The sequence below is a fragment of the Gopherus evgoodei genome, chromosome 9, assembly GCF_007399415.2.
Source record: "Gopherus evgoodei ecotype Sinaloan lineage chromosome 9, rGopEvg1_v1.p, whole genome shotgun sequence".
Taxonomy (NCBI): domain Eukaryota; kingdom Metazoa; phylum Chordata; order Testudines; family Testudinidae; genus Gopherus; species Gopherus evgoodei.
Window position 1 is genome coordinate 43,305,804 of NC_044330.1, and position 27,666 is coordinate 43,333,469.

A 27,666-nucleotide genomic window follows, 5' to 3' on the forward strand; every position below is an offset into this window, starting at 1 on the left:
GTTTAATATAATTTGATGTTAAAAGCGTTGATAATGGCACATTATGATTGAAAATGTAATAAAAATAAACTCAGGAAAGGTTATGATTTCCAGTGGCAACTGTAACTCCCTCCTGGCATGCATGCAGCAATTTGTACTATAGTACATGCTATTAAACTTCCTAGAGAGTTTACCTTTGGACTGAGAATAACTGCATGCACACAGCTAAAGACACACAACACAATCAGACTGAGGGCAAAGTTCTGAAAAGCTGTAAGGGCCTGAAAATTAAAAGTTGAAATGAAAGGGCCTCCCCTCCTCAACCATAACTTTAGTATCACTACCTGACTGCTTTGTCTGCAGAAGCTGCAACTGTTATCCTATTTTAATCAGATTTTGATTTGAAGCCCATGGTAGTTATTTAATTGATTTAAAGAAAGTTTTGGTTCAAAATATCACTGCATTTTGGCTCTTGTGTACTTGGAGCAGCCTTTGTTTTAAGAGTCTGTGTACATGCATGGGTGTCTGTGTACAACGCTGCTGAAAACACTAATACAGCAGTTCTACCTTTGTATTCATCCAAGCAGGAAGTCAGTCTGTTCACAGTCACTCTATCTTTCCAATACCCTCCCCCTGCCAGCCAAGAGGAGGAGTTTACTCATTACATACCAGTCACTGGCAGATCCCATCTTTTATTTAGGCTTTCTGAAGGCTGACAAAAGCATTTTGTTTCAACAGGAGCTCAGATCTTTATCAGCTTTTATTTGTTCACTTGGTAGAAATCTGAGAGGGAAAAGGTTCAGCCTGTACTTTGGATTGATACACGGCGGGAGACCGAAGAACTAAAACTTCAAAAGGAATTGGGTGTGCTGCAGGAACATGACGGAGGAATAAAACGCCAGCTGTGCTGATAAGTAAAGCCTCTGTGCAATTTACGTGTGTGTTTGTGGAAACCTGGCTAGAGAACACACACAAACTAGGACAGCTACGTTCCACCTTCCTAGAGGATCTGATCCAGAGACCTGAACAAGGGTAGGAAAGCAGGTTCTTTTCCTCCTCCCCTCTTTACAAGAAAAACAGGCTGTCAGAGTGATTGTTCATCTATTTATAAAGTGTTACATCAGCTAGCCAGGAAATTCTGTCTCCTCACCTCTTGTAGCCTTGTTTTCAAAAGTTACAGCCTGAACTGCTTTTCACCAGGGTTTATCTGCTTAAATTTAGAGAGAGACAAGATACTCTGCTATGAGTTAAGTAGGTGGTGAGAAGCTGGGACAATAATAAAATGAGAATGAATTGATTTGTGCCAGCTGAGTTTGTGTCTACACTACAGAAGCAAAATGTTTTAGATGAGGGGAGAGGAGATGAATGTTGTTAACACTTCTAGAAAGAAAATAACTGGAAATGCACTGTTGTGCTGAATATAGATTGAAAAATACTTAATATTTGTTAAAGGCAGAAAGAGTAAAGAGATTGAATTCTATCTGGATGAGGTATTAAATACTTAACTGAGAGATTTGAGATTCTTTTATTTAAAAGACTTCCTGAGCTTTTTCATTTTTTAAGGTCTGTTAATAACACATTCTGGGAACTAGCTTCTGGCTAACAGTATGATTATTGTGACTAGTGTAGAAATGAAGGAGATGGCACTGACTTTCCATAGTTGTTTTAATTCCTATGGAAGCCCTGGGATTTCCCTCGCATTACAGGCACCACCCAAGGCAGAGTGCAGAAGCAGAACCACAATATGGCCTGATCCTGTTCCCATATCATCAACAAAATTTACCATTGGTTTCAGCTGGAGGAGAATTGGGCCCCCTTTTGTAGCCTGCCTCTCTTCCCACCCCCATGTGCGGTCTCCCTACTTGATAGCCCTGCATCCATGGATGGCTTTTCTCATTGTTAGCAATCTGCTCACTCAGCTTCCATTCAGTGGATGTCAATTGTATGAGTTCCTGACTCACATCCTCAGGGATGTAAATCCACTGCAGGTGCCTCTGTGGTTCTTGGGCGGGGGGGGGGGCACAAGTCCAAGGGACCCCACCAGAGCTGTTGCCCTCACAAGGGAAGTGTCAACAGCTTCAAGAGATGTCCTGTAAGGCGGTGGTAGAGGAGAAGCAGATAAGAGGGGGGCACCCTTGGGGAAAGCTGCCAAATTGCCATCTTCACTGCAGGAAGCCCCCTCCACCCGTGTCTGGGCATGTGGAACAGTGACTGGCAGCATCTTCAAAGTTCCACCCATCTGTCAGCTTGCTGCTCCTCCTGTTCTCCTCCAGTGTGGGTTAGGGGCCTATGAAGCAGGTATGGGGAGGGGAAGAATGTTCTGCTCACTCCCTTCATCAATTAAACTGTGTCCTAATTTTCTCTAGTGTTATCTGTTTCCTTAAACATTTTCCATATTTACTGTCCAAAGTTATAATCTGTAGTTCTTTAGTAACAGAAAGCATTTCATGTTGCTTGCTTGTCTTTAGCATACCAAGGTTTTCTCTGGATACCATCACTTTCCATGTTTCCTTCCCAGCTAAACTTCTCACTGGGCCTACCGCATCTCTCACATTGTCTCAGGATGTGACTCCTCGTGAAAGCATCCAATCAATAACCTGTGACTCAGTTTATGCAGCAGGCCAGACTCCCTCCCAAATAGGCCTCTGACTCCTAACTGGCCAGAAGAGATTCTTGCTATAATGTGTCCCTTTCAGACACTACATTGTGTTGAGAGGTGTAGCATGCTGCAGGTTATTTTAGTTACAGAGCTGTTAAAGCATGAAGCAGATTGCTGAGAGTCTACTTATATATATATATATATATACTTTTTGTAACCATTACATCCTGCAAGAGAGCTCATAAAACTTCAGTGGCACTACGTTTTGGGTATGCATTTGCATGTGATTGGGGCCTGTATTAAAATGATGCTTTGTAGGTGGTGTATCAGTAGCTGGTTTTATACCTAAACCTAAAAAACAATATGCCAGTGCTTGGTGATGTCAGGACAATTTGTCATGTTCTCAGTTAACTTTGTGGAGAATAAGAGCAGGCGACCTCTGAAACTGAGCTGGCAGCCAGCAAGGGTCAGGTCCATGGGCTGAAGAAATGCCTGGGGAAAAGGAAGTTGAAGTGCAGCAACTGAACTCCTTGCAATCTTTCATCTTGTCTTTGCACAAGCACCAGTTTTTTGGTGGGAGCTCACACTTAATATCCCCATTGCTGGGTCCCCTATCTCTTTCTAATGCAGTTGGCTCCACAGTTGGCAGCCGAAGTCTCCGGGACTCCTTCAGAGGGCAAGAGTGGTCAGGCATGGAGGTTGGGTTGTTTTGTTTTGTTTTTTAATTTAGAAATTAAAATAAAAAACATTGTCTTAATTTTTTTTTAATGAAAATTAAAAAAAAAACACTTTTGATTCAGAATGCTTCCGCAGTGCCTCCTGGGAATTGAGTTTGGGTGCATTATTGCCCCAATTCTCTTCTATGGGGCACACTGCCTAACCAGACAACATCTCCCAGGCTGCACTGTGGTCTCCCATCTTGGTGAATCACTCCAGTGTCATGGGAGTCCCTAATCGTGGTGCATCATAGGAAGTGTGGTCCAAGTGGCGATCTGACTCAGAGGAGCATGAAGACTCCCATGAGGAACCACAGCAGCATTTCCCAGAGTGAAGTGTGTTGGTTTTCAGCGTGATGTTTTGGTTGAAAACAGAAAATGTCTCAGTTTTTGAGTGTTTGGTTTTTCAACATAAAGTCAAAATTTTCTGCCGTAAGTAGAAACTTTTAATGAAAAACATTTTGTCATGCTCAATTTCCCAGTCAAAAAACCATTTCAATTGAAGTGTTTTGGGTTTTTTTGGACAAGCCCTAGTAAAGAACCATAGAGAAGCCAGTGTTGTAGGGGGATAGAAAGACCCACCGGTGAAACATTCCCTGCCATATTATCCTAATGTAGAACTTCCTTCCACAGGATTTGGAAGCTTGCATAGGCCTTAAGATATCACCCTCAAGACTCTGCTTTGAGTAAGTGGCCCCTTTCGTACACTGCTAGTGTTAGCACCTGTGCAGTCCAGTTGACAAGCCAACAAGTTCATTTTGCACACTCATGACACACACATTTAAATGCAATGTTTTGAGAACCAGGAGAAAGATAAGCCGTGACATTGTACATTATATCAAGTTTCATCCTTGGCTCAATCTGTCACAAATAATTGTACGCCCTATCATTTCAGCTTCCCTACTTCTACCGTAGATTTCCCTTCTCTTTCATACAGTGCTGCTTTAACAAAAAGGAAAGTTAATGGTGGATAGTAGTAACACGTGAGCTTTTTAGATTGGTCTATGAGAATCTCAAGTTAGGCTTGCCAAATATTAATGTGGATGTGTCTAGCATCTGGCACCGAGAGAGGCTAGAGAGGGGATACTGGATAGATGACCTCGGATCTACTCCAATATGGTCATTCGTATCTTCCTGTGTGCTGAAAAGTTTGCTCTGCCACATTTTTCTCCATAGGGTGGAACTTTATTTTAAAGATATTGTAAAAATATAAATAACCTTCTGACCTTCCTCACTTCCATTTTTTCCTCTACCTTATTCACCATTTCCTTTTCCTCCTGCTCACACTGTTATTTTCATAAACACTGATTGAGATACGCTAACCTACTATCCACTATTTCCATACTAATGTATGTGAGAGGAGAAGAATTTGCTGAACATTGCTGCTAGTTCTTTCCAATGCCCTATATCTCACAGTAGTTAAGCCCTGACTTTTCACAGGTGCTGAGCTCCCATAGACATCATTGGAGTGATGGGTGCTTAGCATGCTGAAAATCAGAACCATAATGTGGCTAAGGAGTCACCGTCAACCAGGAGCCCCAGTTATAAGCACGGTTGACTTTTAATTGTGTAGTCTTAGGCATCAAGAAAGTGATTTTCAAACTGCAAGTTCGGGCCATGAAGTGAATTACACTTGTTAAGGGAGCCCTTAAGATAAAGAGATAGAATTTGTATTTAGGATCCACAAATAGAGTGATTCTCTATATTTGTATATGTGACCTCATTTTACTTCTTGGGGAATTTTAAAAACAATATATCTTTGTGCAATCAATAGAAACACTGTGGGCATTGAAACAGCTGTGGGAAGGTTGTTTATGAACTATTTAATTATTTTCAGGTAGCTTGGAATATGTAGTATGCTTGGCATACATTGTATGATTACCATAACCAGTCTTGCAAGGGATGATAAGCCAAACAGCCATCACTTCTACTTTTGAAGTATTGCTGGGGGTTTTTTATTTTATTTTTTTCATGTGAAAGGCTTCCTTACTGAGATGAAAAGATTCCCTCTCCCAAAAAACCCCCGGTGACCTAAGGCTTACACTATTACATCATCATTTTGGGAGTGACTTTTGTTTTATATAATCCCATTTTTTTCCATTTTAAACTCAGCTACCAAGATCAATGCCCTCATCCTGCATTCTAGAGGCAAGGTGCCATAAACAGACACTATGAAGTTAGCATACGTTACCCCACTACCCCTGAAGAGTGAGAACACTACCTCTGTTAAATCACAGGAATTAAGATTTTTTTTTTGTCTTGGGCTTCACATAAACGCCATCTTTCAGAGCTGTGACCAGGAGGAAAATTATTTCATCATGGTTCTGTATTGTCTTTGAATATGTAGAGAAGCAGTCTGTACCATGGAGGTATATTTCCGAGTGGTGGTAATCTTTGAAGGTCTGATCTGCATATTTATGAGCAGATTGCCCCTCTGATCTGCCTACAACCTCCTCTGCTCAGGTTATGCATGCTGTGACACAACTTTATTGGCGGGACCATGGTCAGCCAGCATATGTGTGTTCATTACACAGTTTTTACACTTATTTGGGGAGAAATGATGCTTGACTCTGGCCTGGAACCAGAATCTAACCTAAAATGACAGATCTAACAGATAACCTAACTAGGATATTCAGCAGGTCACACCCTGCCTTCTGCCCAGCAGGTCACACTCTGTGAGCTGCCTTCTGCATAGCACTGTGTAAAATTACCTACTGATGGTATCCCAGTGGAACCACAGCTTGTAAAAATGGACAAATAAATAGGAAAATAGCATAGAAAAGTGAACATTGTGACAGTTCAACAATCTACAGCATCAGTTTAAAAAAATCCAGGAGAAAAGGGATTCTTCTTAAACAGTACAAGTAGAAGATTACTAGCTCACACAAAACAAAAAATCAAAGATTTGTGGAATTGTGGCACCAGGAGACTGCACTTCAGCATCTGTCCAGGCGTTCCCATTTTTCTTCTTTTTTAGATGCCTTATTAGCATATGGGGGTGTTAAAATTGTGAGACCCTGTCTTTTTTTTTCCCTCTCCTTTTCTCCATGAGAGAGTGAGTGGTGGTGGCAATGGGATTGTGAGATCACAGGAAGTTAATCTCTCCTCAACTAGTTTACTGTCATCTCATTTGTTGATGTCAAGTGAGGCAGGGGAGCTAGACACAGACAAACAGACTGGCTTTGGCTGTTGTATATTGGGAATAGTAGTAACCTCTATAGAGCAGGATGAAATGCATCTTCCTTTATAACACCATCATTGCTCTTTTTCAGTTGCTTAGAGCTCTCTCAAAACAAATTATTTGGGGGAGAGGGTTAAAATTTTCTCCACTTGGTCTCACTGTGCAGATAGATTTTATTTTTGGTTCCAGCAAACTCTATTCAGCCTTTTTCTTTTCTTTTCTTTTTTTTGAGTACAGATAGCTTGTTTAGCTTGATATATACTCAGATGAAAAACACAGCTTATCCCAAACCAAATTTAAACATAGCTTCAGTGCTTAAAATGGAGAGGTCATTAGCATGGCCTACACAAAGTGATGATATATTTCAGCTCCACATGCTCCTGCTACTGCCCCTTCCCCCATTATTTTTTTAACCAGCTGCACAAAAATATTAGGTTATGGAAATAACCACCTGTGTTCACTTACTTTCATATGCACCCACCATCAGACTACTGCATAGGTTTAAATATATAAAAGGTATCTTGCTCAGCTTGATTTTTTTTTTAGTCTAAGGAAGACTTGATTTGCAAATAAATTTCTGAAAATCTACTACCCATTCATTATGTACCCTCTTTGTGACCTCAGAAAATAATACTGCATTTAGCTTTTAATTAAAAATACCAATTAAGTAGAATAAGGAGATTACATAGGACAACTTGATGTCAGTCTATTCACGGGCTTCCTCCTAGAGCATAACTAATGCGAGGAATCATAGAAACGTAGGGCTGGAAGGGACCTCGAGAAGTCTAGTCCAGCCCCCTGTGCCACGGCAAGATCAAGTAACCTAAACCATCCCTGATAGGGCCTTTTTCCAACTTGTTTTTAAAAGCTTCCCATGATGGGGATTCCACGACCTCCCTTGGAAGCCTAGGCTAGAGCTTAACTGCCCTTATAGTTAGGTTAGATATTATGAAAAACTTTCTAACTCTCCCTTGCTGCAGATTGAACCTAATATTTCTTGTCCGACCTTCAGTGGACATGGAGAACAATTGATCGCTGTTCTCTTTATAACAGCCCTTAACACATGGAAGACAAGTTAGCAGGTTCCCCTTCAGTCTTCTTTTCTCAAGATTAAACATGCCCTGTTTTTTTTTAATGTTTCCTCATAGGTCAGCTGTTCTAAATCTTTTATCATTTTTGTTGGTCTCCCCTGGACTTCTTCCAATTTGTTCACATCATTCCTAAATTGTGGTGTCCAGAATTGGACACAGTACTACAGCTGAGGCCTCACTAGTGCTGAATAGAGCGGGACAATTACCTCCTTTGTTTTACGTACAACACTCCTGTTAATACACCCCAGAATCACATTAGCCTCTTTTGCAGCGGCTTCAAATTGATGACTTATATTCAGTTTGTGGTCCATTATAACCTCCAGATCCTTTTCAGGAGTCCTACCACCTAGCCAGTTATTCCCCATTTTGTAGTTGTGCATTTGATTTTTCCTTCCTCAGTGAAGAACTTTGCACTTGTCTTTATTGAATTTCATCTTGTTGATTTCAGACCAATTCTCCAAGTTGTCAAGGTCATTTTGAATTTTAAACCTGTCCTCCAAAGAGCTTGGAACCCCTCCCAGTTTGGTGTCATCTTCAGATTTTATAAGGATACTCTGTACTCCATTATCCAAGTCATTAATAAAAATATCAAATAGTACCGGAGCCAGGATCGACTCCTGCGGGATCCCATTAGAAAAACCCTCCCAACCTGACCGCAAACCATTGATAACTACTATTTGGGTATGTCTACACTATGGGATTATTCCAATTTTACATAAAACAGTTTTGTAAAACAGATTGTAATAAGTCCAGTGCACGCAGCCACACTAAGCACGTTAATTCGGCAGTGTGCGTCCATGTACCGAGGCTAGCGTCGATTTCCAGAGTGTTGCACTGTGGGTAGCTATCCCATAGTTCCCGCAGTCTCCCCCGCCCCTTAGAGTTCTGGGTTGAGATCCCAGTGCCTGATGGGGCAAAAAACATTGTCGCGAGTGGTTCTGGGTACAGCCTCACCCCTCCCTCTGTGAAAGCAGCTAACAACCATTTCGTGCCTTTTTTCCTGGGTGAACTGTGCAAACGCCATAGCACAGCAAGCATGGACTCTGCTCAGATCAAGGCCGCAATCGTGGATGTTGTAAACACCTTGCGCATTCTTGTGCAGTCTGTGCTGAACCAGGACCTGCAAAGTCAGGCGAGGAGGAGGCGGCTACGGCAGAGCGGTGACGAGAGTGATGAGGACATGGACACAGAATTCTCTAAAACCGTGGGCCCCTGCACTTTGGAGATCCTGATGGTAATGGGACAGGTTCTAGCCATTGAGCGCCGATTTTGGGCCCGGGAAACAAGCACAAACTGGTGGGATCACATAGTTTTGCAGGTTTGGGACGATTCGCAGTGGCTGTGAAACTTTAGCATGCGTAAGGGCACTTTCATGGAACTTTGTGACTTGCTTTCCCCTGCCCTGAAACGCCAAAATACCAAGATGAGAGCAGCCCTCACAGTTGAGAAGCGAGTGGCAATAGCCCTCTGGAAGCTTGCAAAGCCAGACAGCTACCGGTCAGTCGGGAATCAATTTGGAGTGGGAAAATCTACTGTGGGAGGTGCTGTGATGCAAGTAGCTAAAGCAATCATTAAGCTGCTGCTACGAAAGGTAGTGACTCTGGGAAATGTGCAGGTCATAGTGGATGGCTTTGCTGCAATGGGATTCCCTACCTGTGGTGGGGCGATAGATGGAACTCGTATCCCTATCTTGGCACTGGAGTACCAGGGCACCCAGTACGTAAATTGCAAGGGGTACTTTTCAATGGTGCTGCAAGCACTGGTGGATCACAAGGGACGTTTCACCAACATCCACGTGGGATGGCCAGGGAGGGTTCATGACGCTCGCGTCTTCAGGAACACTACTCTGTTTAAACGGCTCCAGCAAGGGAATTACTTCCCAGACCAGAAAATAACAGCGGGGATGTCGAAATGCCTGTAGTTATCCTGGGTGACCCAGCCTACCCCTTGATGCCATGGCTCATGAAGCCATACACAGGCAACCTGGACAGTAGTCAGGAGCTGTTCAACTACAGGCTGAGCAAGTGCGGAATAGTGGTAGAATGTGCATTTGGCCGTTTAAAGGTGCGCTGGCGCACATTACTGACTCGCTCAGACCTCAGCCAAACCAATGTCCCCATTGTTGTTGCTGCTTGCTGTGTGCTCCACAATCTCTGTGAGAGTAAGAGGGACACCTTTATGGCGTGGTGGGAGGCTGAGGCAAATCAGCTGGCCGCTGATTACGCGCAGCCAGACACCAGGGCGATTAGAAGAGCCCACCACGAAGCGATGCGCATCAGAGAAGCTTTGAAAACGAGTTTCATCACGGGCCAGGGTACAGTGTGACTGTTGTGTTTGTTTCCCCTTGATGAACCCCCCCCCGACTGACTCATTCTCTGTAAGCAATGCACCCTCCCCCTTCGATTACAGCTTGCTTAAGGAAATAAAGTCACTATCGTTTAAAAATCATGTATTCTTTATTAAAAAGTCATTATAAAAAGAGGGAGAGAACTGACAAGGTATCCCGGGTGTGGTTTGGGAGGAGGATAGGAGAGAAGGAAAAGGCCACTAAAAAAATTTCAAAGTAATGACAGCCTTTTGGCTGGGCTGTCCATGGGGGTGGAGTGGGCGGGTGCACAAAGCCTTCCCCCATGCGTTCTTACACGTCTGGGTGAGGAAGGTATGGAATATGGTGAGGGGTGAAGGTGGTTACACAGGGGCTGCAGTGGCACTCTGTGACCCTGCTGCTGTTCCTGAAGCTCCACCATATGCTGCAGCATGTCAGTTTGATCACGCAGCAGCCCCAGTGTTGCATCCCGCCACCACTGATCTTCCTGCTGCCACCTCTCATCTCGAGTGTCCCTCCTATCCTCACATTGGTCCCTCCTGTCCTCACGGTCACAGGCATCTTTCCTGTAATTTGATACCACGTCCTTCCACTCATTCAGATGAGCATTTCATTGCGGGTCACTTCCATGATTTCAGAGAACATTTCGTCTCGTGTCTTTTTTCTCCACCGCCATATCTGAGATAGCCTTCGGGATGGAGTAGGGAGGCTTGAAAAATTTGCAGCTGCATGAGGGAGGGAAAAAAGGGAGAAAAGTATTTAAAAAGATACATTTTACAGGACAATGCTTATGCTCTTTCACGGTGAACAACACTATTCACCTTACATAGCACGTGATTTCACTACAAGGTCGCATTTTGCATCTTAATATTGAGTGCTTGCGGCTCTGGTGTTAGAGATCTCACAGATGCAGGTCCAGGCAGCAGAATTCAGCTTGCATGCGTCCATGGTAAGCCATTGTCTTTCGACTTCTGCAGCCTTCATATACACAGTGCCCTCTTTTCCCAAATACCAAGCAAACCCCGTTCAGTGCTGCTTCTTTCCTGTTAACATGCAACAGCAGAAACCACTCCCCCATCCAATTCTCTGAGATGATTGCTTTACCCCTCCCCCCACTGCGTGGCTGGTAGCAGGGAAGATCCCTGCTAGCCAAACGTGAAAAAGCTCAACGCTATTCCCCGCCTCCCTTCTTCCCGCTTGGCTATCTGCAAGGAAGGATTTCTTTTAAGCAACAGGCAAACAGCCCAGTAGTAATAGCCATCTCTGTCCCCTTAATTAAATTTCTGAATTTCAACCAGGTTACCATGAACGATATCACTCTCCTGAGGATAACACAGCAAGATAAAGAACGGATATTTCTTGAATGCCAGCAATCACTGGGACCATACACAGCTAGGCTTTGTCATGCAATGATACCAGATTACTTGCTACATGCATGGCGTGGTCAAGTGTCCTACCATGGAGGACGGAATAAGGCTGCTTTGCCCAGAAACCTTCTGCAAAGGCTTTTGGAGTACCTCCAGGAGAGCTTCATGGAGATGTCCCTGGAGGATTTCCGCTCCATCACCAGACATGTTAACAGACTTTTCCAATAATTGTACTGGCCACAAATGCATCCCAAGTCCTCAGGGAAAATTAATCATTAAAAAACACTTGCTTTTAAACCATGGTTTATATTTACAAAGGTACACTCACCAGAGGTTGCTTCCATGGCTTCATTGTCTGGGCTAGTGGCTTGGGAGGGCTGGGAGGGTAATTCCATCAGGGTGAGAAAAAGCTCCTGGCTGTTGGGGAGAACAGAGTGCTGTGTGCTCTCTGCAAGCTCATCCTCATCTTCCCCGTTTGCAGAATCCTCAGCCGTGGCTGAGATTACCACCCCCACCTTGGAATCCACGGACAAGGGTGGGGTAGTGGTGGCGGACGCCCCTAGAATTGCATGCAGCTCAACGTAGAAGCGGCATGTTTTCGGCCCTGCCCTGGACCTTCCCTTTACTGTTTTGGTTTTCTGGTAGGCTTGTCTGAGCTCCTTAACTTTCACTCTGCACTACACTGAGTCCCTGATGTGGCTTTTCTCCATCATGGCCTTGGAAATCTTTTCAAATGTTTTTTCATTTCGTCTTTTGGAATGGAGTTCTGTTAGCACAGAATCCTCTCCCCATATAGCGATCAGATCCAGTATCTCCCGGGCGGTCCATGTTGGAGCTCTTTTTCGATTCTCAGGAGACTGCATTGTTACCTGTGCTGGTGAGCTCTCTACGCTGGGCAAACAGGAAATGAAATTCAAAAGTTCGCGGGGCTTTTCCTGTCTACCTGGCCAGTGCATCCGAGTTCGGATGGCTGTCCAGAGCGATCACAGTGGTGCACTGTGGGATACCGCCCAGAGGCCAATACCGTCGATTTGGGGTCACACTAAACCTAATCCGATATGGTAATACCGATTTCAGCGCTACTCCTCTCGTCGTGGAGGAGTACAGAAACCAGTTTAAAGAGCCCTTTATATCGATATAAAGGGCCTCGTTGTGTGGACGGGTGCAGCGTTAAATCGGTTTAACACTGCTAAAATCGGTATAAATGCGTAGTGTAGACCAGGCCTTTGAGTATCAGAGGGGTAGCCATGTTAAAGCAGCAAAGAGTTCTGTGGCATCTTATAGACTAACAAATGTATTGGAGCATGAGCTTTCATGGGTGAAAACCCACTTCATCGGATGTATGTAGTGGAAATTTCCAGAGGCAGGTATAAATATGCAAGCATCAGGCTAGAGATAATGAGGTTAGTTCAATCAGGGAGGATGAGGCCCTCTTCTAGCAGTCGAGATGTGAACACCAAGGGAGAAGAAACTGCTTTTGTAGTTGGCTAACCATTCACAGTCTTTGTTTAATCCTGAGCTGATGGTGTCAAATTTGCAGATGAATTGAAGCTCAGCAGTTTCTCTTTGAGATCTGGTCCTGAAGTTTTTTTGCTGCAGGATGGCTATCTTTAAATCTGCTATTATGTGTCCAGGGAGATTGAAGTGTTCTCCTACAGGTTTTTGTATATTACTGTTCCTAACATCTGATTTGTGTCCATTTATCCTTTTCCATAGGGACTGTCCAGTTTGGCTGATGTACATAGCAGAGGGGCATTGCTGGCACATGTGTGGTCTTTCAACCAGTTGTGCACCCACCTCATAGTAAATTTATCTCAGCCACATTTCTCTAGTTTGCTTATGAGAATTCTATGCAGAAGTGTGCCAAAAGCCATACTAAAATCAAGATGTATCACATCACTGCTTCCTTCCCCCACCATCCACTAGATCAGTAATCCTATCAAAGAAGGAAATTAAGTTTTAGTTTGGCATGATCTGTTCTTGACAAAAGCATGCTGACTATTCCTTATAACCCTATTATACTCCCGGTGCTTACAAATTGCTTGTTTAATAATTTGCTCCAGTATCTTTCCAGCTCCTGAAGTTAGGGTGACTGGTCTACAACTCCGTGTGTCCTCCTTGTTCCCCTTTTTAAAGACAGGTGCTATGTTTGGCCTTCTCCAATCTTCTGGGACCTCTCCCATGCTCCAGGCATTCTCAAAGATCATTGCTAATGGTGCCGAGATTGCTTCTTTAAGGACCCTAGGATGAATTTTATCAGGCCCTGCTGACTTGAATACATCTAACTTATCTAAATATTCTTCAACCTGTTCTTTTCCTATCTTGGCTTACATTTCTTCCCCGGTTGTCAATATTAATTGTGTTGAGTATTTGGTCATCATTAACCTTTTTAGTGAAGACTGAAGCAAAATAGGCATTAAACATCTCTACCTTCTTAATGTTATCTGTTATTAGCTCCCTTCCCTGCTAAGTAGAGGACCTACACTTTTCTTCATCTTTCTCTTGCTCCTAACATATTTAAAGAACCTCTTCTTATTGCCTTTTATCTCCCTTGCCAGGTTCATTTTGTGCCTTAGTTTTTCTGATTTTGTCCCTACACACTTCTGCTCTTTTTCTCTACTCTTCCTTATCAATTTATGCATGTTTCCACTTTTTGTGGGATTCCTTTTTGATTTTCAGGTCATTAAAAAGATCCTGATGGCACCATATTGGTATCTGGGGGAAGGGATAGCTCAGTGGTTTGAGCATTGGCCTGCTAAACCCAGGGTTGTGAGGGGGCCATTTAGGGAACTGAGGTAAAAAGTTGTCTGGAATTTGGTCCTGCTTTGAGCAGGGGGTTGGATTAGATGATCTGCTGAGGTCCCTTACAACTCTGATATTCTATGATTCTTTCTTTTGGACTGGAATTGTTTGAATTCAGTTGTGAATTTAATATTGTCTCCTTGAGGAACTGCCAGCTCTCTTGAACTCCTGTTTCCCTTAGATTTTCTTTCCATGGTATCTTACTTACCAGTTCTCTGAGTAAGAGTCTTCTTTTTTGAAGACCATAGAAATGAGGAAAGTATCCTCTAAACTTTGTCTGTTTTATAGAATATGAAAGTAATTGAATTACCTTCAAGCTGCAGCTCAGCTCTCAAAATGATAGAGACTTCCTGCTGAGACTGTTGGGTTCTGAACCTTAATTGATTCCATGATGAACTTTCCTATAGTTACCTTAAGTGATGTTTACAGTGCTTCCTTTCTTTTAGTGTCAAATATCCAGTTACCAGAAACCTTAATGAAAGCAACCACACAGAATAGGTCAGATGCTCACTTGGTATTAAACTCTAGTTCATAGTTCACTGTAATTGAACTATGCCAGTTATATATACCCACTGAAGATCTGGACCAAAGACTGCTCTTTAAAATAGTAATGATCAATTTTATACTGACAACACTTTGTATTTTCAAAGCACTGAATAAATATTAGGCTGACTGTTAGTTAATTTATTGTATTATTCATTGGAGGAATTTGTACTTGTTTGTTTTTGTGATGGGAAGATAAAAGCCTCCTAAACATGCCATATATTTTTGCTGTTAGAATTACTGGACAGTTATTCTAGTTTGTGTGACAAACTATGTGTGAATTATGACCTAAGCCTGAACAGAATTTTTGAGGTTGGGATAACTTTCCCTACATGATCGTAAGTTTTCATTTTGGTGCACCTCTGCACTTTCTACTTGAAAGAAATGCTGGGAACATCAAAAATTTCAGAGAGAGTGAGTTTTCATAAGATTTCTGGCATAATTGTATAGACTCTGTATGTGTTTGGCTAAATAGTACCATTTCTGGGTGCTTTCTTTGCTTATAGGAACTGAGCATCCAGATTTCTTAAAGTTCACTTGTCACCTGTTTGTACCCATGTAGTATGATCATTTTATAACCCAGTACGAAAGTTCCTTATTCTTCTGACAATCAAAGGTACAGTACAGTAGATGTCATTTAAAAAAAAAGACTGCTTGGTCATAGCTACAAGTTGAAAACAACTATTTCAATTACAAACATGGGTTAGAGTCTTAGTTACATAATTTTAAAAATCCACCAAATTCCAGGGCTGCAGTTGGTGCAGTTTTGTGTACTGAGGGAGCTTTATACCATCTTCCCATTTCCCTATGATTCGCAGCCAGTTCAGATCGCAACATGATTTAAAGCAGTCTAAGGACTGCAGTAAGTTGTGCTGGTTAGTAATGGCTCCTGTGGTTGGGGGTGGGAGGCATTTCACAGCTGGAAATTGCCAGAGCTCAATAGCACTTTGGCCACACTCCCTTACCTGGCCATATCTCCTATGCTATGGCCTGCTTTTCTGCTTTTTATTCTTCCTTTTTATTGTGGGCATAAATAAATGGTAAAATTAAGATAACATGAAGTGCAAAGAAAATATTAAGGTAATTGGTGGGGGAAGCAGTCACATGGGTCACAGCTGGATAAAGAATACTGTGTAAACAACATATGAAACAAATGGGATTGCATGAGATCTTAATGAGAGAAGTTCTGGAGGGCATTTGGTTTTTTAATGCAGTTCCTAATTTATGCATTAACTTTAAAAGGTAACTATGTGCTCATATATCTGTCATATGAATTGTTCATAAAACTAGTAATTTTTTCCATGAGTAAGATGCTTTGTTCCTCTTCCTGGTCTGCCATAGCCAATATTTCTAAGTAATTATGATTTAGCAGCAACTGTAGGAAAGGCTTTGAACTAGTCTCCTGATTCCATTGCAGCCTCCAGAACTCTGAGCTGGCTGTTCCAGAGGCAGCATACCACTCAGTGATTAATAAAACTTGTGGGAACTGGACATAGCAATCACAGCCTCATGTGCTATTGGAAATACTGATTTACTACAACTGTTGGACCAGCAGAATGATACAGGATCATACAGCACCTCTGGACAGTGTACCAGGTTCGTAGCTAATGATGTAGCATTCAGAAAATAATGTAATTAAGAAAGTAATTACTACCTGACAGTGACAAGTAGTCTGGAATGCTGGTCTGAGTATCTGCTCATTTCTACAGCACCAGGAAGTAATGGAAGTTTGGCTGTTAACCAGAAACTCTAGTGTGGTTTTCAAGTTCGTACTTAGTTCATCTAATTTTTTTTTTTTTGGAGGTGGGAATGGGGGGAAGAGTGGGCTTTTCTTTAGACTAAAGAACTTCAGCTCAATGTAAGAGAGTGTTTTTTTTACTGATATAACAAAAATCATTTGATACCAGTTTTAAAACTGACACCAACAAAAAATTGGAAAAATAACTCGACAAATGATGGGCCTCTGCCAAATACCTTTCAAAAGTTCATATTTAGCTGGCCAGTTTAGATAAAAGCACTGGAAAGAAATTAAGTTAGTACTTTAATAAAAGTCCTTTTAATATCCTTACAATTATATCAGATAGGAAAAACTGAGTGAGGGAAAAAAGGGTGAAAACAAAACCTTGGAAAAGTGTAGCCAACCTAGATAGCAAGGTTAGTTTAAAAAGATGGAATGAACTGGAACACAGTAAGATGCACGATATCTGACATGAACAGAGCACATACTCTGGTTTGGAAAGACCATTGGACTCAGTGGGACTACTCCCATGTATGAAGTTATTCACGTGTTTGCAGTTCTGAGGTCTAAATGTTCAGAATTTGAGACAACTGATATTTTTCTATGCAGTAATAATGCAGATTGCTATTCAAGGTCCTCATTATGCAGAATGTTTATCCATCATAGAAAAATTCAATGAATCACTATATGTGGAATCTTTTTCTTTGGACTATAAGGGCTTCATAACTGAAAGCAATAACAATAAAGTTGCCATAGAGGCATTCATTCTGATTTTAGTAGACTTAAATTATCAGCCTTATCATAGTAATGTAATGTGCTGTTAATGTTGATTTTTTTGCACTTAGCAAATGTGAATTGGTCATTTGCTGCTGAATGATGCAATGAACCAGTAATGTTTTTATTCAGTTAAGCAGGGTGCTGCTTCTGTCAGAAGTAAACATATCCATGATTACGGATCAGATGTGGATAAAAATTTTGTATCCATGCAGGGCTCTAAGCATCACAAGATGATTAACACAGCAATGGTATGACCAGGAGCAAAACTGATAAGTAATATTAGAGCAGTGTTAACCCCTGAAGTGCTTTGGAATTTACTATGATGTGAACTCTTATATTATCTGCCTTGAAGGTACACAGGTTCAATTCACATTGAAGTCATTCACAGAATTGTGACTTACTGAATCTGAGTCCTGAACTGGGCCCAGCAACTCTGATACATTGTTTATTTGCTCATTTATGATGCATCAGAATGAGTTCACTTTAAAAGGTTACCCTGACTGCTGTTGAGGAATAAGAAAGGGTCTTAATTTGGGATGTCAGAAAGATCCAGTCCAAGGACCATTTAAATTTTCATATTTGAGTAGATGTTGTTGGACCCTAAGTTATGAAAGATATGTAGAATGCTTTTTGAGTCAGTCTAAAGCATTTTTCTTCATTATGGACTTCTTTTCAATGAAAAATTCTCTGAGAATTTGATAGCTGAATTATCACTCCATCACTTGCCTTCTATACAAAAGATAAGTAAGTTTGTGTGATATGTTTAAGCACAAACACACATACCCTTGAGTCCAAATACTAAATGGCTTAGCTTAAAATCAATTTTAGGGACTTATTCTAGGCAAGAAATATCATGTTTATATTTTAAATTTGCATCCAAATCACGTATATTTGGACTGATATGCCAACAGGCCTTTTAGTGGCATCTCTCCCAAGCAGCTGATACCCAGGATGGACTACTCCATTCACACAGTCTGATTAAAACTCTCTGGTATAAATTTAAGTTAATGAGGGAACATTTAAAGTGGAATAACCTTCCAAGTAAGGTGGTAGAATCATGTAAAACTATTGTATTTAAGCAAAAACTGCATGACTATGTGGAAATCGAGTTTAAAAGGTACTAGGTCTCAGTGCAACTCCCACTGAAATATGAGTCTTTCCAGTGGCTTAAAAGAGAATTTGAATGGGCTAAGTTTTGTGTTTGCAAGTAGCCAACCTCCCATTCCAGGGTAAGCAGGGACTCTCCCTGATTCTTGTTTTGTTTCTTCCTTCATCCTAGGCTGAATGTTAGTTGGGTAAGTTGCGAGGGAGCAGGGTGGTGTATGTGCATACTTTTTATTTATGTATTTATTTAGTCTTCCCATTGCACACACATTAATACAATCTTAAAGATTTAAGTGTAAATTTGAAAGGTAAGTCCAAAAGTTACATAGGACAGAAGGGACAGTGTTGTCATCAAGCCATCCAGACCTACTTCTGGTCCTGTACAAATACTCAATTATGAATACATGCTTAACCTGTCAGGCACAAATCTGATTCTCCCCTCCCTTACAGCGTTGGAGGAGACATACCAATGAGCTTATATCAATGGGGCACTGGTATAAGAGACTTGGACTGCTAGAGCCTGCTCTTAATGATTGAAATAAATAATGAAATTCCCAATAACTTTCATAGTCACAGGTCTGTGATTGAATTGCCTGAATACTGCAATATTTTTAAAACTGTGGAAAATAGATTTACATTTTGGTTTACTCTGATCTTTCCTAGAGTTTCTAATGGAGATTGTGACAAAGTTATCTATAGACTTGAAACTAGTGTAACATGTTATAGATGGAATATGAAAGTGAGAAGTTCTTTCCCAGCTGAAATGCTGGTTTACTAGAGAATAGTATATACTTTTGATAGAAAAGCTGACCTACAGGAATATCCTACTTTTCTGTTTAATCATAAGTTTGTATTTCTTTGGTAAGCACAAAAAGATTTGAATGGAAATATACATTGATATTTATTTGAAATTAAAATAGGTTTATAAATATATATGTATAGATTCTTATCTTTTAAAACCTATTTTAATTTTAAATGAAAAATACTGGCAATAAATTGAATACCTTTTTTGTTTGTTTTTTACATTTCTCGACTAGTTTTCCGCAAATATTTTTCTCACAGTAATTTCACACAAGTCTAAAAATGTAAAGCCTTCCTAAGTGTGAGTTTTAGTCATGTAAACTGTTATATGAAAACATTACTAACGTAGAATTATGAGATATTGTTATTCCCCTCTCTATAGCGGTGATGAGGCCTCAGCTAGAGTACTGGGTCCAACTTTGGGCATCACACTTCAAGAAAGATCTTAAAAAAATAGAAAGAGTTCACAGGAGAGCAACAAAATTGATAAGAGGTTTAGAAAGCCTGACCTGTGAGGGAAGGTTGAAAGAATTCAACATGTTTAATCTAAAGAAAAGAAGGATGAGGGAGGACATAACAGTCTTCAAATATGGGAAAAAATTGTTATAAAGAGGATGGTGATCAATGTTCTCCATGTCCACTGAGGGTAGGACAAGTAGTAATTGCTGCCTAAAAACTAAGCCTAGGGAGATATAATTTAGATATTCCTAAAAGGTTTCCAAATAGAACAAGAGAGTTTATGGAATCCCCATCATTGGAGGTTTTTAACAGTAGGTTAGAACAGTGCTTCTCAGAGTTGGGCCGCCGCTTGTGCAGAGAAAGCCCCTGATGGTTCGGGACGGTTTGTTAACCTGCTACATCCACAGGTTCGGCCGATTGCGGCTCCCACTGGCTGTGGTTCGCTGCTCCAGGCCCATGGGGGTTGCGGGAAGTGGCACAGGCTGAGGGATGTGCTGGCCACCCTTTCCACAGCCCCCGTTGGCCTGGAGCGGTGAACCATGGCCAGTGGCAGCTGCGATCAGCCGAACCTGCAGATGTGGCAGGTAAACAGACTGGCCTGGACTGCCAGGGGCTTTCCCTGAAGAAGTGGTGGAATGACTTTGAGAAGCACTGGGTTAGAAAACATCTGTCAGGTATAGTCTAAGTAAATTAATCCTGCATCAGCATGTGGGGATAGACTAGAAGACCCCTTGAAGTCCCTTCCAGCTGCATTTCTATGATTCTGTGATTCTGAACAGGTATAATCTGATGATGATTTATATTGGAAATCTATAGGAAATATTTTGAAAACTGAAGTACATTTTGCATTACAATGTATTTTTTAAAATAAATCATGGCTGTTTATATGTTCTCTGTAAATGGTGCCAGAGGGTTAGGGTGTCATTTTCAGGTGTCCAACACCCTTAGCCACTTGAAAATACTATTCCTCTCCATATCCATATTCGAATTTCATTGACTGTTGTCTGAAAATTAGTTGTAGAGCTTTTTGAAGTCATTAAAAGTGGTACCTGTGAATGTCTTTTTCAGTTGATTCAAGGATAAAGTTAGTGTGTGTTAAAAATTAAAGTTTTAACTTACAGTTAAAATGTAGCATGTTTGTACCAGTTGTCTAGTGCCATTAGTAAAAGTGTTAGATTCCAATGGAGTGGTTAGAGGCAGTTTGTTTTAATTGGATTACGTCAATGTTTTGCTTCAGCAACTCAGTGTAGCTTTACAGTGAGGATCATGACAGTTGGAACAGGCTCAGCTGACAGCACTGTCTCTCTCTCACACACACACACACACACACACACACACACACACACACACACACACACACACACACACACACACACACACACACACACACACACACACACACTATATTGATATAAAGCTATAGATAGCTATATAAACCCCCATATATTGGTTGGAATAAAAATAATCACCTCATGTCTGCCTTCCACGTTCTTCTTTTCCTAGCAGATCCTCTCAGACAATACGAAATGTTAAGGAACTACACTGTTGTTTAGGGAATCCTCTGTGCCATTGTAGACAGGCAACTAGATCACCATCATAAAGTTATAATTGCCTTTGAAACTGCATTTGCTTCAGAAAGAAACACAGGAAATAGCTGAATCAGAGGTATGACCATTTTTGTCTCTCTCACTCACACTAACCACCTGTAGAGGAACTTCTGTAGAAGTGGTTCTGAATCTTTCCAGACTACTGTATCACTCTGGGGAGTCTGATTTGTATTCATTACCCCAAGTTTCACCTCACTTAAAAACTGCTTGTTTACAGTATTAGACATAAAAATACAAATGTGTAACACACACTGGTACTGAAAATTGCTTACTTTCTCATTTTTACTGTATAATTCTAAAATAAATCAATTGGAATATAAATATTGTACTTAGGTTTCAGTGTATAGTATATAGAGCAGTATAAACAAGTCATTGTATGCAATTTTAGACTTTGCTAGTGCTTTTTATGTAGCCTGTTGTAAAACTAGGCAAATATCTAATTGAGTTGATGTACCACCTGGAAGACCTTTGCATATCCCTGGTTGAGAGGCACAGTTCTGTAGGACTGGGAATAAAGGGAGTTGCTGGAGAGGTAGCACTCCCTTCCCATGCGCCGGGAGGGATTGGTTGAAGAAGCCTGGGAACGGGATGTGAAGAAATTTCTGATTGGCAGACATGAAGGGAGGGCTAAACACTTATTCTTACCATCATCACCTTCCTGTATCAGGAGCTTACCTCCAAACTCAGATAAACAAAATACTGACTAACAGCTGTTGCTATTGTGTACAGCTTCCTAAATTAAAAAAATAAGATTGCTAGCTGGAGTAGAATTTTTCAACTAGCCTGGAAGCTGGTGAGTCTTTCTGCTACCCCAGTCAAGACTGACCTAGAGCCCTGGTATCTGAATTTCAAAAATCTGAAGGTTTAGTATCTCTTTAACCAGTCAAGAAAAATTATGGCTGTAGTAGCTTCCTCATTCCTGTGAAAAACTCCAGAAAACTCCACTCACCATTAGTAAAGCTCTGCACAGATAGCTGCAACTAGCCAAAAGCACACCCAGAAGCTGCTTGTAGGCAGTTCACTCTGTCCAATAGAAGGACGTGTGCACCTTCCCCACTAGGGGGAACCAAGAGGCATCTGGAAAGTAGCACTCCTGCACATATCTTCACTGAAGCACTCTTTACAGCTCCAAACACAGAGGAGGGTATTGATAGTCTCATGACAATCAGAGTGCAAATTTCAAACTCCCATCCACTGGCTGCTGGAGAAGCACTGCCCTGAGCAGGGCAGGCTCATTCTGAAAAAATGTTTACTTTGTTTCTATGCTGATGCCATTCATGTATGAAGAGCCAGCATCTGTTATTGAAATAGGTACAATAACCATTGTGTGGTCTAGTTTTACCCATTCGCCCTCATCATTGACTTGCTGAGTTTCTTTCTCTTCCCACTATCAGCCACCAGCTCCCTTCCTTCCTTCCTCTGCTGTTTGTCTTCTGGAGAAGACAATTAGCATGTCTTGAGCAAGTCCTGTTACGGATGCCACAAACACCATCAAGAGGTCATGGAAAACCTGTTGAGGGATAGAGCATGCTGGTGGCCATCGGTTTTTGGATGCCCAAACCCCATAAAAATAGAGAGTAATAGTTGTTATTCTCTTATCTTTTCAAAATACAATCAGATTTAAAGTGATTCTGTAAACATGGCCTTGTAGGGTTGCATGTTTGTTGTTGCTCACTGATTTCCATATTAAATAAGCTCTGCTTACATGTGTAAGTGGGGAATGGTCCCACTATTGTGGGGAACTTTCCTGGCTTCTGCAGTACCCCGCTGAAGTGGGCTAGTGAAAGGATCTGAGTCTTCACTCCCACTTTCTTTAACCAGAGGCCTGCCTGACCTTGAGGACTCCTCTTCCACTTTTCTATCTAACTAGGGTGACCAGATGTCCCAATTTTATAGTGTATATGTATAATTTATACATAATTAATATAATAAGCCAACCATTCCCAGTTTCTAGGCCTGAGAATGGTTGGGTCATTACACTAATTAAATCTATTTCCCTATGTTAAGTTCTCCTCACACCTTCTATGGGTCATCTCAATCATCACTTCAAAAGTTTTTTTTCTCCTGCTGATGATAGCTCATCTCAATTGATTAGACTCTTCCTGTTGGTATGCATACTTCCACCTTTTCATGTTCTCTATATGTAAAAATATCTCCTGTCTGTGTGTTCCAATCTGTGCATCTGAAGAAGTGAGCTGTAGCTCACGAAAGCTCATGCTGAAATAAATTTGTTAGTTTCTAGGGTGCCACAAGTACTCCTGTTTTTTTGCGGATACAGACTAACACGGCTGCTACTCTGAAACCTGTCTGTTCCTTTTTTAGGTGCCAGGCCTCCTTCTCAGGCTCTGGCTGTGCTGCAGGGATGTTGTGGGTTGGACACTTGCTCTGATGATGGCCACACACCTCCGGGCTTTGGGTGGTGAGACCCTTCTTCCCAGCATTAACCCACTGTCAGGTTAAGATCCCCCTCCCAGTCTGGCCTGCAAGTACCCTTGGCTGGGGGTGTTTTTCTGTGCTGAACCCTTTGCCCAGAAGCCCCACCTTGGCTGGCCCCAGTTGCTCACCACACCTGGCTCTGTGGCTGCAGCTCTGCTCCCAGCACAGGATCTGCTCTCCCTGGACTGTGTCTCGTTCTGTGGCTGCAGCTCTCCCCCCAGGACAGGTCTGCTCTGTGGGCTGCTTCTGTGACTCTGCTCCCAGCTCTGACCTGCTTCCTGGGCTGCTGTTCTGGCCCCTTTGGCTAGCACAGCTCTGCTCCCAGCTCAGCTTGGGCCCCTGCTCTCTCCTTAGTTTGGCCCCACTCTATCTGACCCAGACAATTCCAGCTCACACAGAGGATGGGACCACCCCAGCCTCCTGTCTCCCTGATTAGCCTGCCCACCCTGTCAGTCAGGCTGATCTGGAGCACTGGCCTGTCCCCATTGTCCCTGGGGACTTTCAGTCTCAGGGTCCTGATTTCCCATCGACCCTTCCCCTTTCTTTTGGCACTGGGAGTTAGCCAACCAAAACACCCCCACTGAATGTTAGTAAGGGGGCAATAGTCCCCTTACACATGTAAAAAATAGGGTGTTTTCCCCCCTTAGCTGTCGATTCTGCAGTCCGTCTAAGCTCTGAAAATCATCTGGGCTTATTTCCTTTTAAAGCATCTTCACCAGTACTAAAGGATCTGCAGGTCAAATTAACTCTTATTTACACCTATGCAATCTTTGTCTCTCAGTGATGTCCTCAGTGACATTGTGCATCCCTGGGTAGAGCTGTACAGGTGCAACTGATCGGTAGTTATTTATTAGGTTCCAGTTATTGAGATGGGTGAAGTAATATCTTTTATTGGACCAACTTTTGTGATCAAACCAACAGACAAAGGGGGCACTGCTGTAGTCTTCAATGGTGGTTATGTTAATGAAGCCAACCAACAGCTCTCCAATTCACCTACTATAAAGAACTCAAAGACAACCTGTAAGGCTCCCTCCCCCTCCCATCGGCTAGCCTCAGGCTAGTCCTATGGGGTCAGGACCAGAGTCTGTAAGACAGGCAAATAGTTAATACCAGGTTTTAACCTGGGCGGGGTCACCTCAGGTGTAGTCAGCCTTTAACTACAGTCTATCAGGGCTGGCTTGGCCTGGGTGGAGCTCAGGCAGCTACCAAGCAAATAGTCTTTCAGGGGCTCGCTTTATTACAACAATCTGAAACTCACTAACAGCTTCACCAACCCACCCTCTTCCTTTCTTCCCTATGACTGGAGAAGTGTTAACAGGCCACTACACCTTGAATGGTGCCTTGAAATATTTGTTAACTATATATACTCAACAATCTGGTCAAATCTGTTTTGCCTCTGCAGGACTAATGGGAATAAATTGCAGTAAACTGTTTTTGCCACTAAAAGGAACAGATGTGACTCTAAACAGGTATGTTGAGTAGGAAGGTGTCATATTTACATGCATTTCTCAGAGCTGTAAGTATAATCTAGTACCGGAGTAGGCAACCTATGGCACGGTGCTTAAGGTGGCATGTGAGCTGATTTTCAGTGGCACTCACACGGCCCAGGTCCTGGTCACCAGTCCAGGGTCTCCGCATTTTAATTTAATTTTAAATAAAGCTTCTTAAACATTTTTAAAACCTTATTTACTTTACATACAATAGTTTAGTTATATATTATAGACTTATCGAAAGAGACCTTCTAAAAATGTTAAAATGTATTACTGGCACACAAAACCTTAAATCAGAGTGAATAAATGAAGACTCGGCACACCACTTCTGAAAGGTTGCCGACCTCTGATCTAGTAGAAATTCGTCAGGAAAGTTGGCACTACAGGAGAAATTCATAGGAGAGAACAAATTTCACTTGAAACTCCCTGAGTTTTCTCTTGTAATGTTTCCTTTGCATTCTCCCTTGAAGGTGATGGATTTTCGATCTTTAAGAAGGGATGTGGCTTGGAAACTCAGTGGAATTCATGCTTTTCGGGGCAACCAGTCTTCATCCTTGGGATTCTTCAAGGAAGGGGAATTAATACTACGTGTAATACACACAATTAATTTGTATGTTTGACATAGCATTACTTCTTAAGGGGATTTCCACTAGGGTAGGCATCAGTCTAAGGAGACCTAGCTCTATGATCTCACATCCCAGAATAACCCCACTGGAAGTGCAGAGCCTTGAAATTCAGGAAGCAGCCTCTGGACAGCTCATGATGAGAAATTAAATTATTACTTGAAAAAGCCTCAGTAGTATGAAAATGAACCTGACGCTTTTCATGATGGGACTTTAATTGCCCCTGCCCCACCCCCTCTTGGCATCAAAATTGTAACACTGTGGCGATATCTCCTGACATCCACTACAAAGCCCATCAGAGGTCTTAGAAAGGAGCATTTCTCTTGACAGATTTGAGAGAGAGATTTTAAAACTTGTGAAAACAAATATAGGGAAATATCAAGGAGTTCAGGCAGTGATGGATAAAAATTACTTTCTTAGGTTAAACCTTATGTATCAGGGACTCATGTTCTTGAAGGGAGAGGAACTAGGGAATGTAACCTGCTGTTCTCCCATTTAACAAAAACTATTTATCATAACCAAGGAGAGAGGCAATATGATTTTGCAAACAAGGGCTTATATGTACTTACATGAAATGTTTAGACATTGCTTAACATATCGACACACATAACGTATTAGTTAACTTGTGTAATTTCAGTTAGGATGGGATTGAGGGTGGAAGATTTCATATTTTCCCCCAGGAACATTTTTTATTGAACATTCCTGTCATTTAATGCAATCTGGTTTATTTCAAAAGCAGAAAAGTTATCCTTCAGAAGTATTGTTATGAGCCACAGGGATGGCCTCTCTGGCAAAGGTGATTAACAATATCCAGAGAGGGTGTGAACTCCATCAGAGACAGGGAAACCATCCCAACCTCGCCTTCAGCCTGGTGTAGAATTTTAACAAATGTCTTCTATGAACTGCATCCGATACATCAGTGTGTTCAAGCAGGAGGGAGATACTTTTGATTGTAAATACTTAGATACTGTACTTTAGATTGTAAATTTAAATTGATCCAGTGTTCTTTCTGTAATATAGGTAGGGTATTATTCCCAAAAGCTCTTTCAGCAAACCATTCCTATTCAGCAAAACACTTAAGCATGTGCTTAAACCCCATTGATCATAATGGGATTTAAGCACCTGCTTAATGCTTTGCTGAATTGGGACCAAAGCAAACAACTGTGTTGTAAGAAAGACAAATGCAGCTCCACTGCTGGTGTGAAGGATGTCACAGAATTACATGGAAGATGTGAGAGGGATAGATTGAAAAGTGTGAAGCTAAATTGGCATCAGTCCATTTGCATTCTGTATCCACTCTCAGAATCCAGACTGTAATTGTGTGATTCACCTATCATATGATTTGTTTAGCTGGCAAAGCCACTGTAAAAATAGAACCAGCAGCATTTGTGTGGTTGTTCAATTTAAAAGGGGGATGATTCACATAAATAAGACTTTCAAATTTGTTATGATAGATTGCTAGGGAGAGTGGGTGAGAAAAACAGTTTAATGAGTAATTGGGAACACAGGATGATCTAAAAATAGATGCTACAGAAAGCTTGAAACAATTGAGGCTGGTGTATTTTTTTTTTGACAATTTTTTTTCTCTTTAAGCTCTTAAATTAATTTTTTGATGTCCCTCAACCAGACTTCAAAATTAACAACATTGGTAATTTAGCTCTAAAAGTCAAGATGTTGCAGATATATTTCAAAGAGCCAGTTTAAAACAGAATTCTTGGAAGTCATGCATGTCTCTGTGATTCAGTGTGACTAACAATGTCTAATAAGAAATGTCTGTGACAAATGACACATATATCGACAATTTAGGGATATGCCCAGAACCTCTGTTCCATTGTTTACCATGAGCAGTGACTATAAGTTTGTAGATGCTGATCTGAAATGTATTTGAACACTATCTTTTTGAGATTAGGGTTTGGAAGAAATGGTGTTTAAATTCTCACTATTTGGGATTAATCTCATTGTATACTGACCAGAAAGTAGTATTTTTGGTGGTGTGCCAGAGTTATTGACAAATGACATTTTAAGAA

The 27,666-nt window shown here is 41.5% G+C and overlaps 1 protein-coding gene across 2 annotated transcripts in view; it reads left to right on the plus strand.

Annotated features, from left to right (window-relative positions):
• The first annotated feature begins 676 nt into the window (after positions 1-676).
• Positions 677-27,666, plus strand: part of PIK3CB (phosphatidylinositol-4,5-bisphosphate 3-kinase catalytic subunit beta) — a 213,577-nt gene continuing 186,587 nt past the window's right edge. The window contains exons 1-2 of one of the 2 annotated variants that reach the window (XM_030575228.1): positions 677-1,011; positions 16,022-16,200. The gene's annotated coding sequence lies outside the window, so the exon portion shown is untranslated. The remainder of the gene's footprint in view (positions 1,012-16,021; positions 16,201-27,666) is intronic. The other variant, XM_030575229.1, reaches the window with a different exon arrangement.